Source organism: Xyrauchen texanus, chromosome 12, assembly GCF_025860055.1.
Source record: "Xyrauchen texanus isolate HMW12.3.18 chromosome 12, RBS_HiC_50CHRs, whole genome shotgun sequence".
Taxonomy (NCBI): Eukaryota; Metazoa; Chordata; class Actinopteri; order Cypriniformes; family Catostomidae; genus Xyrauchen; species Xyrauchen texanus.
Window position 1 is genome coordinate 27,020,310 of NC_068287.1, and position 21,442 is coordinate 27,041,751.

General features: G+C 37.6%; 1 pseudogene; it reads left to right on the forward strand.

Moving 5' to 3' along the window:
• Positions 1–5,391: 5,391 nt before the first annotated feature.
• On the forward strand, positions 5,392–19,783 carry LOC127652335 (synembryn-A-like; annotated as a pseudogene).
• Positions 19,784–21,442: the final 1,659 nt, after the last annotated feature.

The window sequence follows — 21,442 nt, forward strand, 5'->3', positions numbered from 1 at the left end:
GTCTGTCATCATTTTGATTAGTTTTGTTATGCTGTTCATTCGAGTTAATGAGATAATATGCGCACCCTTTGACGATTTGCTTATTTGTGGTTTACTTTCACGGCCACTTGAGCTTTTTGATGTTCATATGCACATCTTAATGGTGTTTTGTGCTGAGTTTAAATTATTAGGGATGTTTGTGTGGCATCATGTTTAGAGGTTGCGCTAGAAAAAAAAAAGTCTTTATTCGTCACTCTCTGCAAAATTTATGTCATGATCTATATTTTTACCCGTCATACTTGTTTTCATTTTATAAGGACTTGGCCTTAGTAACTAGGGCATTCAAAGGATGCCAGGGGTCGCTGAGAGCAAATTAGTAAAGGGGCGTTTATCAGTCATGTTAATCAAATCTATCGTCAAGTTCCTGTTTGCATTAAAATGTTTATCTAGACTCCATTATATAGGTTGGTACGGATTTGCACCACGGTTCATCTTATTCTGAAGTCTAGCGTCGCATCTGACGTATCTGGTTTAGCAGCGTCAAATAGACAGGCAATGTCACAACCTCCACTAATGCACCTGTATGGCTCAATGGGAGCAACACGAGTGCAAAGCAAATGCGTTTTTACTCACAGACAGGTCTCAAGCTCTTAAACATGCACCTCTGTTCATTGCAGTGCTGCCAGAACCAGTGAGCAGCATGACACAGAAATCATTTGAATTCGGCACAGAATTCTACATCACCACCTTAAATTTACTATAGTAACACTAACTGTACTTTATAGGCAGAAATAGATTCATAATACATATTATCATATCAGTACTTCAGCTCTATGCAATTTGTCATTGGCTAAATTACATTCACATTTATGCATTTGGCAGACGCGTTTATCCAAAGCGACTTACAGAGCCCTTATTACAGGGACAATCCCCCTGGAGCAGCCTGGAGTTAAGTGCCTTGCTCAAGGACACAATGGTGGTGGCTGTGGGGATTGAACCTTCTGCTTAACAGTTATGTGCTTTAGCCCACTACCCCACCACCACCAAATTAGGGGAGTGAGGGAATATAATATATCTTTGTTACAACTTTTAAATGTTTATATTTTGTATTTATTGTTTTTACATGTGTTTAGAGTAGGCCTACTGTTTGTAATTACAAAAATGCCATATTTGTTTTTATAGACATCATGTTACATCTAACTATGGCAGTGAAGATCCATGCTTCCATGTGCTTACTATGGTCTTGTTACAAATACCACTGTTAAAACTATAAAAATAAAAATTTTCATAAGAGCAAATGCAAAATACACCCTTTTTTTTTAGATGAAATAGATATGCGTAAATCGTAAAAACTTTAAATAGTCTAAACTTTTTTGTTTGTGTAAGAAACTATAACTGATTTTGTTTTGTTTTTTGCCTTCAGAAATTCCAAGAGATTACGCATTTTAATCAATAAGGCCTGATAAAAGGAGTTCCAACTCAGTCACACTGTTATAATAATTTAGTCACAAATTAGGTGATGTTATAGATAATCTTGCTGTTGTTGATACCAGTAAATTTACATCTACATCCAACACAAATCAATGCTGTAATGTAGAATGAGCAATTCAGTGGGACAAAATATGCAATATTATTGGTCTTTTCAATTATTTCATCAAAATAAGGTTGAAACCCACTGGTTTATGTGATCCGAGTCATAGAACGTGAATATCGTCTGATACCGATTCAGTGGCCGATCGATCAGCGCATCCCTAATTCAGAGCCTTTACTATGTTAAAGGACCAAATAGGACAATTATATTTGTGACCTCAACACCTGCGACCCCCCACCTCCAAAATAGTTTGGCCCCCCAATGTTCAAAACATGGTTATGGCCTTAAGCATGAGGCTTCTTGAAAAACAGGTAGTGATGAAGGAAGCCAAACGTACATGAAATATGGAAGGTGTATCTTGTAGGGCTGCATGATTATGACGAAAATCATAATTGATGATTATTTCGCTTGATATTGTAATTGTGAGTAAAGTAATTGGGTTGTTGTTTCTTATGCTAATAGACTAATTTAAACAGATTTTCTGATTGTCTATTGTATTCATGCACACAACGGATCAAACATATTTGTAAATAGACAATCTTGATAGATTAAAAATTGTAATCGACACTTTTCAGGATTAGTTAATTGCAACATCTGTAATTGTAATCTCGGTTATTTTTTAAATGAATTGTGCAGCCCTAGGATCTTGTAATCTGAAATGAATTATAAGTCATACTTTTCCATTTATACTCAAATGTGCACAATTGTAAGACCCTTTCTCCTTTTATTAGGACTGCAGACACATTCTTTGATGCACCAATCAGAAGACTTCGATGTGCTTCTCTTAGGTTAGTAGTTGAATTGATCATTCAGGTTTAATGACATTCAGATTCATACTGTTGTCAGCTGAGGGTGCTATTTACTGTTGTGTGTTTGACAACAATGAGAAGACACACTGCTGCTCTTCAAGGCAAGTATGTATAGCTGCAGGCTGGAGACCTTTATACGGGGTGGAATTTCTAAAAAAGGGCAGGGTTGCGCAAACTCCAAAAGGGTTAAGGGCTCCCTATATCTTTAATGGCGATTTGAAGGCCACGCCTTTAGCTGCTGGAAGGAGTCCTTCAAATGGGGGCGGAATCTACAAAAGAGGAAGGGGTTACTCCTAAAGGGGGGGGGGGTCAACTCCAAAAGGGGGCGTCACTTCCAGTCATTGGTAAGGTTAGGGAAAGGGTTAGGTCAGGGGGTGCTAGCTTCTCATTTCCTAAATTGTGCTCCTAAATCCTCGCTCCTCCGTCCTCGAGCCCAGAACCCGATCAAAGTCTGCCAACATGAAGGAAGTATCAATTCTCTAAATGCATCACGAAGAGGCAAGGACAGATGACGCTTACTGAGGAAGCTTGAGCGAGGAAAAACAGGACCATCCAAAACTTTTGCCGAACACTTTTTGGTCGAAGCACCTGATGCCCTTATAAATTCTCCTCCGCCTTCACATCTGACAGAATAGTTTTAATTCTTGTATCACCTTTGCCGTTTAAATAAAGCAGAATTGACATCTACTTGTGCATCTTGAATTATTTTGATTTATTATGAATATATTAATAAATATAGTTTCAATAACATAACGGCAAGTGCGCCAAGGTACTGCAGCTGCGCAAAAATGCGAGAGTGAGCAGGACATTTAATTTACAAATCAATCTTGTTTTGATTCCGCTGTCCGCATTTCCTTTCCTTGGATCATTTCGTCATTTCCAAAGAGGGTGGAGCTAGGAAGCAAGAAAAGAAAATGAGGATGCACAATTTTAGAAATGAGAAGCACTGGGGCTTCCTATAGATTTAATGGCAGTGTGGAGCTCCTGCCCCTTTTTGAAGCTCTGCCAACAGCTATATTCTTCTCCTGCTCTTCGGTGACAGTCTATAACTGCGTTCACACTGCCAGCGACACGCAGCAACAAAACGACCTCATCTCATTCATTTTCAATGAGAGCTGGCGATTTTCGGCAACACGAGCGATGGCGACCGGATGTGGGCGTGTCCAGCGACTCAACAAAGTTGAGAATTGTTTAAATTTATTCAAATGAAGAGCGACTTTCGGGAGTGACAGCCAATATGAGAGAAGATGGTAGAGATCACGTGATCCTAATATTTTAATAATAATATTAATTGTAAAGAAACAGTGCTGCTTAGACTCTCCATACACACCACTAGCGACCTAACCACCAGACACTGACGACATGCAGCGACAAAGTAGCTGGCAGTGTGAATACAGCTTAAGCGCTAGGCCTATTTTTGGAGGGTGGGGTTTTGGAAAGAGAGGGCATGTCTAATTCACAGGCTCAGTCTCGTGAAAGTTCCAGAATGGCTAAAATAGCATACAGCACCTTTAAATAACAAAATTGTACAGTGGGTTCTGAAAGTCTGAGACCACTGGTAAAAATGCTTCTATTTTTGCATTCTTTTCTGAAGAAAAACAAAAACAGCAACAACCATGATATTTCTGTTTACTTCCAGGTTTGATGATGAAGAAAAAAACTGATCTCAGACTTTTGTACCAAAAGTATGTCCTGGAATGGAAACTTACAAGTTAACTGTATATATCGTGACTAAAACTATCACATTGAAATGTGCATAAAAACCTATGAATACTGTGTGTTCTCTGACACATCTACCTGGTAGGTAGGAAAGGCACCTCTCACTACAGACGCATGGAGTTTAATTTATAAACACAACTTTTCACCTCACCAGTACTTTATCTCGAATAATAAGGACAATCTTTTTAAACAAATGTCTATTTTCTTTGAAAACTGGTTTCAAAATAATATTGTTTTGGTGGACCAATTATTCAACACAGATGTTCTTCTGATAAAAAAAAATATTTTTTTACTTATAAGGAATTCATGGCAAAATATAATATTCCCATACCACCAAGGGAATTCGCAACTATCTTTGGTGCGATTTCTTCTAAAATATGCATGTTGTTTAAACAGCAAAAAAGAATAGATTACCAGCAACTCCCACCCCTCTCACCAAATAACTCCCTTGTTGGTAAAATATGTTTCTCCTGTCGTTACAATAATTATAACAGATCGATAAGAGCCCTTTTCCAGCAGGATGTTGTTTCAAGACCAAATGTAATTGCATATTGGAGTCAGTTTGTGAGTGATGTTGACTGGAAAAAAGTCTGGCTTCTGCCCAATCGCTATCTCTTAACAAACAAGGTTAAAGAAGTGTCTTTTAAACTCCTTCACAGAATATACCCTGTTAAACATTATTTAACAAAGTTTAAAAAAGATATAGATGAAAAATGTAGCTTTTGCCAGCAGAAGCCAGAGACAGCTGTTCATTTATTTTGGCAATGCCCTTATGTGTCATTTTTTTTGGGGAAAATATACTTGATTTTATTGTTGTAAATGTTGATGAAAATGTTTTACATTACAGTGGAAAGATGTTCTTTTAGGTATTATTGTAAACTCCAAAGATAAACAAACCCACACTTATTTTATAATTTGTTTTATTTTAATGGTTAAATTTCACATTCATAAATGTACATTTTCACACATTACATTTTACATTACATTTTTGTTTTTAATAGTATTTAAAAATGAAGTGAAGCATTATATTGAGTCAGTATTGCCCTCGAAGAAACAAAAAGCTATTTGAGTTTTACAAGCATGTACACTTTTTTAAATATTCTTATAATATAATATATACCTCCCCCTAGCATTTTAAATGTTTTATTGTATTTGTATTGTTTGTTTTGATATTTTCTTCAATAATAATACAAAATTAAAAAAAAACCTCTCACCACAGACAAGCAGCAGTGCTTCCACCAGCTGAATACATAGGCTGAATACCACACAGCTTTGATCACCGAATCCACCACTATGGGTCACCCGAGAGCCAGCACACAGAGATATGATGATCCATCCAGATTTGTGCATTCTCCTACTGAGGAAATTTACCAGGTCATGAAACTTCACAGATCAACACTGCCTGGTTGGTTTCTGCCCTGTGTCTCTGTTCTAATGTACGACCCTCCTTTTTATGAGGGGCCATAAGTGAGCTGTGTTTGCACAACCACACTGCAACAAATGTGTAGTTTTGTCTTGTTTTCCTGAATAATTATCTAAACATTCTTAAAACGTGATTTATTTACTAGTCAAGATTTTAACACTTCTGAAAAATCTGACCAAATTTGGTGAACTTATAACAAGAAAAATCTGCCAATGGGGTAAGAAATATACACTTGTTTCCCCTTTGAATAAACATATTTTTCTTACCCCATTGGAAAACAGTTTTTTCTTGTTTTAAGCATGAATCTCACTAAACTGACTTAAAATGGAATGCCAGTTTGCTTGTCAAGTAAATACGTAATGTTTTAAGAATCTTTCGTTAATTTGACTGGAAAATAAGACAAAAATAATTGTCTCGCAAATATTTTTTGCAGTGTAGCCTCAATTAAGCACCTTCAATCAGTACAAATAATTACCCCTATCAGTTCACCCCAGTCATTCCTGCTTTTCTCTTTCTCACCCTCACTTTTTTAGTTACCCATATTAAGCCTTAAACATGTGCTGCTTTCATCTCTCTCTCTCTATCTCTCTCTCTCTCTCTCGCTCTCTGTCTCTCTCTCTCTCTCTCCAACCCTCTGTTTTTTGCTCACTGTTGTCTAAATCTTATTTTTGGTTCATATTGTCTGGCTCTATTGGGTTTTCCTTAATTAGCACTCCCTTTCTGAGGCTGACTCTTGCAGTAAGTTGTGTTTTCTTACATTACTAATCAAGAGAGAAGACTCATCCAGAAAACAAATGCACTGGGCTAAATTTCAACTGAACTATAATGAACAAAATCTGACAATACCATATTGCAAACATTATCCATGAAGAGGTCAAAACAGTTTTGTCTGAGTCTAAGGCACTCAAACAGTATTCTGAATGAGTGAGAGAGGATGGGTGGGATTAGTTTAGAAAAACTCAAAGCTTAATTGGAGGCCTGTCAGATTACAAAAAGAGACCCATGAGGACAAACACACACTAAGACGTGTCGTTTACAGGGATAATTATCACTTATCTGAGAAACCACTTGGAGTAAATATAATATAAATGTCTTAAAAAAATTATATAAGGGTTAAAAGGACAGTTAATTATCTTTACATATTTTATATTTTGGTTCATTATAGATGTGGAGAAAATTATTCAATATGTCAAGCATGGTGATCAGGACAATGTTAAACACATCTGGATGATTATAACACTGAGGTCAATACAATTTGAACAAGAAAATGCTAAATTCTATTAAATTGAATCAGATATATTGCACATTAATTCTGTGCTTTACATGAACATTAAATTGACGTATTTGGCAGAAAAACTGAGTTAGAATCTTCTACAACACTAAGATATTAGCAGTTTCCATGACAACAGAATTGGGGTAAACCTGAAGGGTGTTTCTCGATTACTTATCCAGTCATTTTACAATTTCTGTGGTGGGTTGAAGTTTTCATTTGTCTAGCTTTAGCAATGCCCTTAAATGTATATTTCTCCCTTTAATCCTTCTTTTATAATTCACAGCACTCACAATGTTTCTTTTTTGATGTGGAAGAAAGAGAGAGAAGAAAGGTCTGAATCTGAGGGCACACATGGCTAGGACTAACACGGACTAACAAAGCTATTAATGTAATTCTCACCTATCTTTATCTTTATCCAACACTTGCTACAGTATGTTGTTAATCATATATTTTTTTTGTCTTTGCCCATTACTTCTCATTATTCCCCTGTATGCGGATTAACTGAGATCAGCAACGAGAACTGGAAGAGGTAAATCTTGCAATCGCATATAACAAATAAAGTGAACTTTGGTGAGACAGACAGAGAAAGAGAAACATACAGAATAATTTGAATGGGAAGACTGTTAAAATAGAGCAGGTATTTGCTATAAATTGTAAATACAAATTGAATGGTGAGGTCTGTGGAAGATGAAAAAGAGAGAAGTGGGTAATCTGAAACTAATAAATGCACAGTCTCACCCTGGGCTACCTGTATATGTCTGATGCAATTGTAAATACTTGAGCTCTAATTATTGTGTTGTTAATAAGCACTGATTATTTTGCTGTGTGTGTTGAAAGCCCATGTAACAGGTGATTCATTGGTACTTCAACGTCTACAAAGCTATATTTATACCTATTGCAATGAACCTAAAGGTTCAGTTGTTGATATCATAAGAACCTAAAGTGCTGTCCATAATGGAGGGGCTTGATTGCAGAACTGGGCATGAGCTCTAAGATCCCCCAACCTGGACTTAAGTAGATAGACAGTTAGTATGGCGTTATGAAATATAAAGAGATGGTTGGAGGGATGCCGGAAGAATTGTCACTGCTGCGAGGGAAGCAGCCACTTACGTATCCTTGGTATATGATTAGGCTATGCCAATGATTACATGATTATGCCTAGATGAACAAGCTCCTCCCAAACTTACGTTTGTATTTGGAAAATGTTTCCCCTCCCTTTCCTCAATCTTTTTTTAACCTCACATTCTTAAAAAAACAAAACAATTGTACTTAATATAGCAATTTGTGTCCTAAAACTAGCTGGGTCTAGGGTTGCCACCCATCTAGGGATGTACAAAACTACCAATTTTCATAATCGACTAGTCAGTCGGTTGTTTAACAACTAGTTAATAACTATACGGTGTTCAAGATAATAATGTATAATTAGGCTCCGTAATGTTCACGTGACCCCAAACAAATGCGTTTCAGAGGGAAATATGGACGCTAAGCGCAGCACTGAGCACTTCAACATGGCAACTAATGGATATTCAACAAATAAATAGGCTAAATAACTATAACAGCTTATTGCACAAAACTATCAAAGTAAGAAAGGTTCCAATAAAAACAGCACAAAACCATTCATCCGCATCCTGAACGCAGAATGATGCGGTTCAATGTAAACACAGAAGCTTGGGAGTATCAGGGCGATCCTCGTTGCGGAGTCAGAAGTGCAGGACTGCAAGATAATAATGCAGGTACACGTCTAGTTCAAAACATTAAACAGTTTTAAACCTTTTTTACTGCAACTATTTATTTAAGCAATGTCAGACAGAATCAGCCAACAACTAAAATCCAAAGCAAAGTAAACCTAAAAAATACGGGAACATTACTCACAGCAGAGGATTTAACGTCCAACAGTGATTGTCTTGTAATTTTTGATGATACAGCACTTTGATGGCTGTAAAAACAGGGTTTTACTGTACTGACTATTATTCATCCTTATGCAGAGCAAGCTATAATCACACAAAAACGCTTTCCAAGATGTTGCGTCTCTCAATTAATTTGAGAATTGCTTCTCCCATTAAAACCACCACCACTAAAATTATTCATATTAGTAGTCAAACACAATAATCGACAAGTCAGTTGTTGGATGACTAGTCGATTAGTCGGCCACCGTGGCACATCCCTACACTTGTCCAGGATTTTACGGGATCATTCCAGTTTTTGACTGCTTGTCCTAGAAAAATGTATACTGTCCTGGAATCTGAAAATGTTTCTGGCGCATTCACATATATGAGCACTTGTTCATGAACACTGTACAAGGAGAAGAAACTGATAAAACATGCTCTCATATACAGCTGTCTGAAATTAAATCATAAGAAAGCCTGATTCATTTGATTGAATCAGTTCATTTGGATGGTTCAAGAATTTTAAGCCCTCCTGCCCTTTCCCTTCCATATAAAGCATTGGGAAGTCTGATTTATTTTAATTAATTGGTTCGGAAGATTCACGTAGATTAACTGCAGTAAAAGATGTATCATGCAGAATTAAATACACTAAATGTATAAACAATAAAGTTATTGATGTTATTGTTTTAATTAATTATTTGCTGTTTTGTGGAAATTTCCATATCAAGCAGTACTTTTTTAGGTTATTGATAGGGTGTCCAGACATTTTACAGAGCCAACTCTTGGAAAATGTCAGGTTACATAGGGATTAAAGACAGGCACTTTGTAATTAGTAAAAAGACATAGAATTCTATTAGCTTCAAGTTCATTCCCTCACACATTGTAGCAGTACTCTGTAGCTGCGCTCCTCCTCATAGTTATAGATCTTCAATCAAACTGGTGTGAGTGTATGTTTTTTTTTTTGTCCTACCCTCTCTCAGTTCTGCATGACTAAAGTGAGAGAGTATGTGGCAGATTCTGACTCAAACTTTGACTCTGATGATAATGAGGATGCAGAACTCGTCCTGCGAAGGGTAAACCAAGCACGACTTCTTTTGTGTTATAATGCACATCCTTTTTTATATTTGACTATCCTTCCCCATCATACACAATCCAAAATCATAACAACCACTCCACCACTCTCCTCTCTTGTTTCTTCTAGTGGCTTGCTTCTGCTCTGTTCTGGTTTATTTGTGTGCGTCTGCAGCTAGGTATTCTGAGGGTATGTCTGCGAATACTGTGGATTATTTCATGTGATCAAAAGGCCTTGGAACCCTAGATCACGGACTCTGCCCTGCTAACTCTTGCTAGACTTGGGGGTATCTCCACCCTGCCTGTCTGCTGTGAAGAAGAGGAGATGAATTCATATTAGTAGCCTACCACACTAATCTGGGTCTCCTCGCACAGTGACATTGCTTCCGAGGAACAGATACAGAATAATATAGAGAGACAGGACTGGATGACCATACTCAATACCCAACAGATGCACAGGCTGATTCTGCTTATGTTTTTGCTGCCTGTGTTGACTCTTTGCTCAGTGATTGGGGGGGGGGGGTTGCAGTTCTCCAGGCTTCCTATTGGCCCTGTAAATACAATGCTTAACTATAATACTGTGAGGGAAGTTGCAACTGAAGAAAAGGCAATAAGGGATGGTGCCTGTGGAGTTTTAACTAGAGGAAAGAGGGATGCCAGCGGAGAGAAGGATGAGGAGGAGGAGGAGGAGGAATGACATGATGATGGGGACATGTGGAGGAAAGAGGCTTTGAAGTCCTTGTACAATGTCATCCACAACAGCACGAGAGCACGAGAGAGCCAGCAAACTGAGGTGAGAGTCAAGATGTTATAATGAAAACATTTGCCAATTACAGTGCCGTGTAATATTCCCATATCCTTCCTCTCTTTCTTTTTCATTCTCTCGTGCCTCTTTTTTTTCCCTAGGTTGCTCTAAGGCCTGTCAGAAAGACTTAAGGAGGGTATAAGTTCCACATCCCCTCTTAGTGGTCAATTTTATGAACTGCAGCTTCTCTTTCTAGTGACCGCTCTATGGCCTGAGCTTAGGGGACAGCTCTGGCAGGTAACATTTAGAAATGAAAGGATATTATTTACAATTTCTGTGCTGATTTTGTGGGAAAATTCTGCAGAATGGATTTAAACATGATAAAAATGGTTTAATCAGAGCATAATCAAATGAAAAAATATATTTAAAGGGATAGTTAAAAAATGAAGATTCTTTCTTCATTTACTTACCCTCATGCCATCCCAGATGTGTATGACTTTCTTTCTTCTGCTGAACACAACCAAAGATTTTAGAAGAATATCTGTAGGTTTGAAGCTCCAAAAATCATACACTGATGAACCAAAACATTATGACCACTCACAGGTGAAGGCAATAATGTTGATCATCTCCTAACAAGGACACATGTCAAGGTCTGGGTAAATTAGATGGTCTACGAACAATCAGTTCTCGTAGTCAACATGTTGAATGCAGGAGAAATGGGCAGGAGTAAAGACCTGAGTGAATGTGACAAGAGCCAAATTGTTATGGTTTGACGACTGGGTCAGAGCATCTTTGAAATGGCAAGGCTTGTGGGGTGCTCCCGGTCAGCAGTGGGGAGTACCTATTGACAGTAGTTAAAACAGGAGGGACAAACCACAAACCGGCGATAGGGTGTCGAACGCCCAAGGCTCATGCACGAGTGCAACAAAGGCTATCACGTCTGGTCTGACTCTGAACCGACACAAGGTCTACTGTGGCACAAGTCATAGAAAACTTTAATGATATGATGAAGCTGCGTAGCCGCAGACCAGTCAGAGTGCCCATGATGAGCCCTGTCCAACATGGAAGGCACCTATAATGGGCCCACGAGCATCAGAAGTGAACCTTAGAGCAGTGAAAGTACCTAGTCCGATGTGTCCCATTTTATTTAACATCACTTGGACGGCCATGTATGTGTGCGGCGTTTACCTGGGGAAGTGATGGAACCAGGATACACTGTGGGAAGACGACAAGAGGGAGTGTGATGTGGAGGGAGTGTGATGCTCTGGACAATGTTCTGCTGGGAAACCATGTGTCCGGTCATTCATGTGGATATCAATTTGACACATGCCACCTACCTAAACATCATTGTAGACCAGGTACACCCCTTCATGGGAATGGTATTCCCTGATGGCATTGGCCTCTTTCAGCAGGATAATGGGCCCTGCCACGCGGCACACATTGCTCGAGCATGGTTTGAGGAACATTATGAAGAGTTCAAGGTGTTGCCCTGGCCTCCAAATTCCCCAGATCTCAATCTGATTGCACATCTGTGGGATGTGCTGGAACAACAAGTCCAATCCATAGCAGCTCCACCTTGCAACTTATAGGATTTGAAGGATCTGCTGCTAATATCTTGTTGCCAGATACCACAGGACACCCTCAGGGGTCTTGTAGAGTCCATGCCTCAGTGGGTCGGCGATGTTGTTGGCTGCACGCGGAGGACCAACAGCATATTAGGCAAGTGGTCATGATGTTTTGGCTCATCAGTGTAAAGGCAGCATAAAAGTAATCCATAAGACATTAGTTAAAATCATATTTTCAGAAGTGATGTGATAAGTGTGGGAGCGAAACAGATTTTAAAAAACTAAAAATTCTTCACTTTCAAATTCACATTTTGAAGATTTATGGTAAAAAAAAAATTGAATTAATCTGTATCTAATCTGTTTCTGATTTTTGGAGATTAAAGGTCTGGTCACCATTAATTTGCATTGTATCACCACTATGTGGAATAATTATACTTGTAATATTTAATTTGTCACATAACAGGTCCAATTAAATGAACAGGTGAAGGCAAAATTGCATTCAAATGGTGAACAAATGGTGACCAGTTACAGTATACACATTTGCTTATTCTTGTAAATGTACAATTTTATGGACACCACGGGTACATTTTGCATTATGTAATTCCCAGGATCAGATTCTGTGTTGGCCTAGTAGCACAGGTGTGCCCATGAAGAAAAGTGTAAAACACTGCCATTCTCATTTCTTTATCATATCTCAGAGCAGTTAAGAAATTCATCATCTCTTACGTTCTCCCTGTCAGGAGCATGGTGTGTCGATGTTGACAGCAGCTCTGGAACCATGTTTAGAAGTGCGCTGGGGAGAAGCATATGAGGTGCTGACTGACCTGACAGCACCCCCTATTAGTAAAGAGGTATCTCAGCAGGCCCTTAAGATTTTGAAGACCCTTTTCAACATTATATTCACAGTCCATAGACAGGAAGTAGATGAGGTGACCACTGCCTCCCCCCCCCCTTTTTTTTTAGGTATCTCTTTTTATCTTTACCATTAAGTTCTCCTTCTCCTGCCACAGGAGGCTACTGCTTTGTATTGTCACCAAGCTGCAGTCTTGCATCACTGCCTGTTAGTGCACTGTGAGGGAGAGGACAGAAAAGAAGAGCTGCAAGGTTGAGAGTGGGAATCGGAGCAGTGTGATAAAATCCTGAAAGAGGTCTCATCCTATTGGTCTTAATTGGTCTTAGTGCTCTTTTGTGCTGAATGTCCACAGACACACCATGGATCTGATCTCAGCACTCCCTCTGCTGTGTCTGGATGTTCTGCTTGCTGTTTGACTCTCTGAGGGTTTGTAGGAGTTTGGTGGAGTTAATATGGACCGTGTTCATAATTTGCTGTTCTTCATGGAGAAGAGACTAGACAGAATGAGATATAGAGAGATTGGAGGGAAAGACAAAATAAGGGTGCAGAGTTAGACATAGGGTGTAAGGTATTTGCAAAGTTCAAGTTAAAGGAAAGTTGACCCAAAAGTGAACTTAATACTGTCCTACTTGTTCCTGTGTATAAAACTGTATTAAAAAGAGTACGGCCACAGACTAAGAACATCAGCTTGTGGTCTGAGGAGTCTACTGCATCCTTGCAGGGATGTTTGGAGTGTACGGACTGGGATGTTTTTTATGACTCTTGCTTGAATATAGATGAGCTTACAGATGTCATTAGTAATTATGTCTCCTTTTGTGAAGAGATGCTTATCCCCCGTAAGACTGTTAAAATATTCTCAAACAATAAGCCATGGTTCACAAATTCCCTCAAAGTACTTATGAATGAAAGATGTAGAGCATTTCATGAGGGTAATCTGGACAAAAAACTTGAACTGCAGAAGGAAATAAAAATAGAAACGAGAAAAGCAAAGTTAAATTACAAAATAAATCTTGAGAAAAAGTTAAGCATGAACAATTTGGGGTCTGTCGGAATTAAAGGGTGTGAGATCAAGAAAGTTAAATTACCTGGGTGTGACTCTGGTAGTCAGTTGGCAGAGGACTTAAATAAGTTTTATTTACGATTTGATGTGCCTGAATTTGGTCCTGTGACAAGAGTCTATGAAATCTAAAATGAGCTATGGTTGTGCTTATAACTTTTTTGATGAATTGTCTGTGATGGAAGTCTTCAAGGGTTGTAATGTGAGAAAAAGCCCTGGTCCAGATAAAATCGGAGGGCGTTTGATTAAGGTCTGTGCAGAACAATTGGCACCAGTGTTTTGTAATATCTTTCAAATATCACTTGCCCTCCAGAGAGTTCCAAAACTTTGGAAGGAAGCCACTGGAGTGCCAGTGCCGAAAACTACACATGCTGTAACATTAAATGACCTTCGGCCAATAGCATTAACATCCCTTATAATGAAATGCCCTAGGGAGGTGTTTCAGGCACGTCCAGCTGGGAGGAGGCCTCGGGGAAGACCCAGGACTAGGTGGAGAGATTACATCTCCACACTGGCCTGGGAACGCCGCGGGATCGCCCAGTCAGAGCTGGTTAATGGGGCTCGGGATAGGGAAGTTTGGGGCCCCCTGCTGGAGCAGCTGCCCCCGCGACCCGACTTCGGATAAGCGGTTGAAGATGGATGGATAATGAAATGCTTTGAGAAATTAGTAAAAGAACAATTGTTAGGTAAAACTAAGAATCTGTTAGACCCTCTTTAGTTTGCCTACAGAACTAAGCGAGGTGTTGAGGACGCAACAGCAACTCTACTAAATATAGTATTGCAGCATCTAGAGGGTAGTAAAACACACGCCAAGCTCTTATTTATTGATTTCTCATCTGCTTTTAATTCTCTACAACCACATATTTTAGCAGATAAGTTAATTACTAATTTTGGTCTTGATCTTAACTTGTTAGGTTGGGTCTTAGATTTTTTTAACTGAACGAACTCAAAGAGTGCGAGTAAATGGTAGTCTCTCAGCCCCCCTGATAACATCTACAGGTTCTCCTCAAGGATGTGTCTTGTCTCCTTTATTGTATATTTTATATACAAATGATTGTATAAGTAAACATAAAAATAGGCATTTTTTAAAATTCGCAGACGACACAGTCATTGTGAGTCTTCTAGAAGACAATGAAATCTGCCATGGTCCAGTGGTTGATGATTTCGTAAAATGGTGTGATGATGCCTGTTTGCAACTCAATGTATCCAAGACAAAAGACATGAGTATTGACTTCAGAACACAAACACATCCTTCCCAAGACACATTTATTAAGAACAAGAAGGTGGAATGTGTGGAAAGCTATAAATATCTGGGGACAATTATTGATAAAAGATTGCGGTTTGACTTGAACACAGAGGCCCTGTGTAAAAAGGGACAGCAGCGCGTTTATTGTCTTAGAAAATTGAGATCATTTAATATAGACAAGACACTGATGGAACTGTTCTATAAGTCTTACATAGAGCCAGTGTTGTCCTTTTCCATTAGCTGCTGGTTTGGAAATCTTAGTGTGAAATACAAAAATGCACTAAATAAATTAGTCAGAAACAGTGGGAAGATCATAGGCAAAGAGCAAAGATGCTTGACAGGTCTGTTCAACAGAAATGTTTTGAGTCGAGCACACTCTGTGATTTTAGACAGTGAACACTTCTTATACCCAGAGTTCTCCATGCTGCCCTCAGTTCGTCGTTATCGATTACCAAAGATTAAAAATAATCGATATAAATTCTCCTTTGTTCCGAGTGCAATTAGACTACTAAATAAGTCTTAAAGGTATTTATTAAGGGTTTTTATATATTTTATTCTATATTTTATGTATTTATTGTATCTGAAATTCTTAATGTGTATTGTTATTGCTATTATGATGTATTTATTGTATGTGTCAGTTTGTGTCTGTTTATCTGTGCTGCACCCAAATTGCCCATAAGGGATCTTAATAAAGCTTGTACAAAAGTGAAAATTCTGTCATTATTAACTGAAGCCATAATGAAGCTGTAATCACTATCAACTGTCGTTTTATGACAAGAGCTGCATAAAGATTCTTTAAAAAATCTCTTTTATGTGTTCCTAGGAGAAAATAACAGCATTCATGTTTGGAACAACATGAAGTTGAATAGATAATGACAGAACTGTCATTTTTTATTCCTTCAATATATGTAAGTTCACAGTCTCCTATTTAGTTGTATCTTCTTATGAGATGGAGTTAATAAAGACTTGGAGGCCATAAACCAATATATTGTGAATTTGTACAAAGACCTAGATTTATTTTATCATTAAAAGTACTGTATCAAAATATCATCATGAATGACCTGAGATAATTCCAATTTTGTGACCCCTTACAGGGTCATAAGCTTAAGGAAAAGTTGACTCCAGTGTTAAACTTGTTGACTGAAAGCAGTAGGGCACACAAGAAAACAAGGCACTCAGAGAGCAGGTATATTTCATACTCAAATATTGCTTTTAGAACACTCTATAAACATGAATACATTAAAGATCACACACAATATATTTATTATTTACATTTCCAAAATGTCTGTAAATCAGGTGCCTGATGCTGTGATATTTTTTATCAGATTCTTCCTCCACTGAGGGACGTTGAAATGAGGCCTGATCAGGGAAACTGTGCTGCTGAGTCCAAACATCACCCCTGGTGAGACAAAACCCAGACTCATCAGTGAAGAGCATTTTTTTCCAGTCCTGTCTGGTCCAGCGAAGGTGGGTTTGTGCCCATAGGCGACGTTGTTGCCGGTGATGTCTGGTAAGGACCTGCCTTACATCAGGCCTACAAGTCCTCAGTCCAGCCTCTCTCAGCCTATTGCGGACAGCCTGAGCACTGATGGAGGGATTGTGTGTTCCTGGTGTAACTCGGGCTGTTTTTGTTGCCGCCATCCTGTAGCTGTCCCGCAGGTGTGATATTCGGATGTACCGATCCTGTGCAGGTGTTGTTACACATGGTCTGTCACTGCAAGGATGATCAGCTGTCCCTCCTGTTTCCCTGTAGCTCTGTCTTAGGTGTCTCACAGTACGGACATTACAATTTATTGCCCTGGCCACATCTGCAGTCCTAATGCACATTCACGCAGATGAGCAGGGACCCTGGGCATCTTTCTTTTGGTGTATTTCAGAGTCAGTAGAAAGGTTTATTTAGTGTCCTAAGTTTTTGTAACTGTGACGCTTAATTGCCTACCGTCTCTAAGCTGTTAGTGTCTTAACGACCGTTTCACAAGTGCATGTTCATTAATTGTTTATGGTTCATTGAACAAGCATGGAAAAAATTGTTCAAACCCTTTATAATAAAGATCTGTAAAGTTATTCGGATTTTCATAAAATTATCTTTAAAATATAGTCTTCTAAAAAAGGGACGTTTCTATTTTCTGAGTTTATGTAGTATGGATCTGAAAGATTACTATATTCATTACCATACTCCAAGGAACCTAAAAAGTGGTAGCACCATTGCTGGGTAATAACAGATTACATGTAATCTGTATTAAGTAATCAGAATACAAAAATCAGTAATTTAATTCGATTAATTTTCATTTTTTTAAATTGTGGAATTGCACTCAGCCCGTTGACTATAAATACACTGAAGATGAAGCGGTAATCCACACATAAATGCCGAACCGATTGCATTAGTGTGATTAAATCTGTTTTAATTTTGTGAGTTGCTTTTGTATTCGGCTTCAAAAAATGTACATGAATGCGCTTTTGCCTTTGTGACAACTTTTTAGAGACTATTTTTTTTTCTGTGTGTGTGTGAGACTGATTCACAAATATAACTGGTCTGATTTGTTACCACACATGGATGGCATTGGTAATGCCAAAATGTCTGGATTAATATCATTTTAAGTGCCTTTTCTATTTCAACTCAGGCAAATAGTAAAAAAAACACACACACATACACAAAAAATCATATAAATTCTCATATTTTGATCCATTAAATACATTTTTGTTTTTGTTGTATCATACTATGACAAATCATACTAGTACCAAATTACTTTTTTATTAGTGTCAGATTGTAATACTTTTTCAAGTACATTAATGCTGTCTCTATATGCTATTAAATCTCTCTCTCTCTCTCTCTCTCTCTCTCAGTGAGCAGGTTTGTGAAGTACACTGGTTATGGTAATGCAGCAGGGCTGCTGGCTGCACAGGGTCTACTGAACGGCTGTGGCCCTTTTCCTCAGCCACAGTACTCCAGTGATTCTGACTCAGACACCGAAGAGTACAGACAGGCCAAGGACAGGATTAACCCTGTGGCGGACTGGGTGGAGAAGGAACAGCCTGATCCCATGGGAGGTATGTCTGAGGAAGAAATAGAGGCAGAGGTTCTCAGACTCATAAATATGTTCAACAAACAAAATGTGTAAGTGTGAGGGTCTGTCAGTGAGACTGAGATGGAGAGGAAGAGAGATTGAAAGAGTTAGAGACAAACACTGAAAGAGAGAAGTTTAGGAGACCTTTAACAAACCTGAAACTGTTTTTGAAATGTTCTCTTTAGAAGTTAGTTAGTTTTTCCATTACAAATTATATTCAGTGTAACATTTTGGAGTGAGAAGTTTAATTGAAAAATAACAAGAATTTATTGTTGTTGCTTTAATGACACACTAGAGCTGGCATGAACTCAACATGTTGGTGCTAAACCTGTTGATGTTTTCCCAGCATGATTTGAGAATGTCCCAAAGAGCATCTGAGAAATGAGACCTTTTGTATAAATGAGTTAACATGGTATACAGTATGTCACACATTTTTATTTGATTAGCGACCTAAAATTGTGCAGAATCCTAAATGTTTCTTATTCATTTACATCAGAATATTTTTTTGGTTTAAATTTGTCAAAATCCAAAATATGTATTTTTATTTCTAGGTTTAAACTGGCTTATACATTAGAATAATTGGAATTCCAGATTTTTAGGCTCTAGTTTAGAAATTTTAGGCTCTAGTTCTGTTGGTAACACTTTACATTAAGGTTCCATTTGTTAACATTAGATAACAACATTAGTTAACAAAGAAGTAACAATGAACACTACTTCTATAACATTTATTAATGTTTATTTTAACAAATAGTGATACATTTTTTAAAATCAAAAGTTGTATATGTTAACATTAGTTAATGCACTATGAACTAACAATGAACAGTTGTATTTTTATGAACTAACATTAACAAAGATTAATAAATTATATAAAATAAAAATATACTGTTAATTGTTTGTTCATGATACCTAGTGCATTAAAGGGTTAGTTCACACAAAAATTACAATTATCCCATAATTTACTGAATTATGGGATAATTTTCATTTTTGGGTGAACTAACCCTTTAACAAATGTTAACGAATGGATCCTTATTGTAAAGTGTTTCCGTTTAATGTAATGTTTTTGGTATTGAAAGGTTCTAAAATTTGATCTAACATTTTAACTCCTCTGGGCTGGCAGAATATTTTAATGCATGACAAAGATGTTAATGTAAACTTTTTTCTTTTTTAAATTACCATTAAAATTGTCATTTTCATCATGTATAAAAATCATCCATGTTTGTATTAAAAGCATGCATCATTGTTTTCTTTTTCCCTCAAAAGGTGACTTGCTAAAAACAAATGTGTGTAGTGAATAATCTGGTGATTTGTCACTATTACAATTCTCTGCTTTTTGCTCATCATTCGTATCCTCCCGTCACACCCGCTCAGGTCCAAGATCATTCAGCCAGTAGGAGTGACCACAGATGGCAAACTGGCGCGGTTTTGTGGCCAGACGAGGCACAGGGCTGTGGAAGAGAAGGAAGAAGAGGAGGGAGATGACAGCGAGACAGAGCAGTATTGAAGGCAGCATGAGGAACTGATGTCGAGACAATGATGATTAATGAGAGAGAAGTGGAAAGTCATGAGAATTTACACTAATGACTGATATAGCAGAAAACACTACCATTATTTACAACAATAATAGTGCACCAATAAAAATATATAGAGATTTACACACACACACACACACACACACACACACACACACACACACACACATATATATATATATATATATATATATATATATATATATATATATATATATATAGATATAGATATATATATAGATATAGATATAGATATAGATATAGATATATATATATATATATATATATATATATATATATATATATATATATATAAATCCTTACAGCAATAATCCAACCAAAAGCTCTGTATGGCAGCGAGATATGGGGACCACTAAGAACCCAAGATTTTTCTAAATGGGAAAAAGAAGATATTGAAACTCTGCATACCCAAATTTGTAAAAGCATCCTAAAAGTAAACAGAGGGACACCAAACAGCTCATGCAGAGCTGAATTAGGACAATACCCCTTACTAATCAGTATCCAAGAAGGAGCTCTGAAATTCTATAAGCCTCTAAAATGCAGTGATCCGAGCTCATACCAGGCTGAAGCCCTGCAGTGCCAGGAGCAGAACCTGCACAGGAGCGACCTTTCACAGCTGGTGCTGAAACTACATCCAAACCAGCACAGCATAATCTGGCCCAACCAAATTATACAATTACAAAAACAAAATGACATTGCCTATTGGAGAGATACCACTAAATTACAAAAGAAGACGGAACTCTATTTACACCTGAAAAGAGATTACAAGCAAGAAGAATACCTGAGCTGCGTGAAAGAGCATAAAGTGAGAAAAACACTAAGCAAGGACAGACTGCATGATCACTGTCTGGCTATAGAGAGAGGACGGCACAGACAGAGATGGCAGCCGTGAGAACAGAGACTGTGTTCACAGTGCTCACAAAGAGAGGTGGAGACAGAAGCACAATTCCCGCTGCACTGTGATCACTATCACAACATTCAATCAGCCTACTTTACAAAACTCCCAACAATTAGCACCACATTTTATGGCATTACCAAATCCTGAAAAATTAAGACATATTTTGGGAGAAAAATCCACTTGATCACAACTGCAGTAAAATGTATAGCAGCTTGCCAGCAGACAAAACTAAAGTCAGAAATATTTTTACATCTTAACATGTATGAATGTATGTATAGATATTTTTTTTTTTTTTGTTCATTTTCAATCATTTTCTTGTTTATAAAAATAATTATGTATTAATGTATTTATTGATTGATTTATATTTTCTTTATGTACTGTATAATCATTATTTTGTTCATTGCTCATGTAATGGCCAATGCTTTTGCAATACTGCACAAGTCATGCCAATAAAGCTATTTAATAACTTTATTTTACTATATTTTAATTATAAAGAAACAAGATTTGTTTCTGTTAAGGAGTTGAAATTGTGGGTTAAAAACAAAATGGAGAAACATAAAACAAAAGGAGTAATAGCTTAAAACCTATAAAAAGAGGCAATGAAGCCTGAAAAGGAGAAATGGGAGAGTAAATCTTTATTTATAATGTGCACAAAATATAGCTGAGTGCCATTCCCGCATAATCAATTTTGTGAGTGAGACTGAACATCACA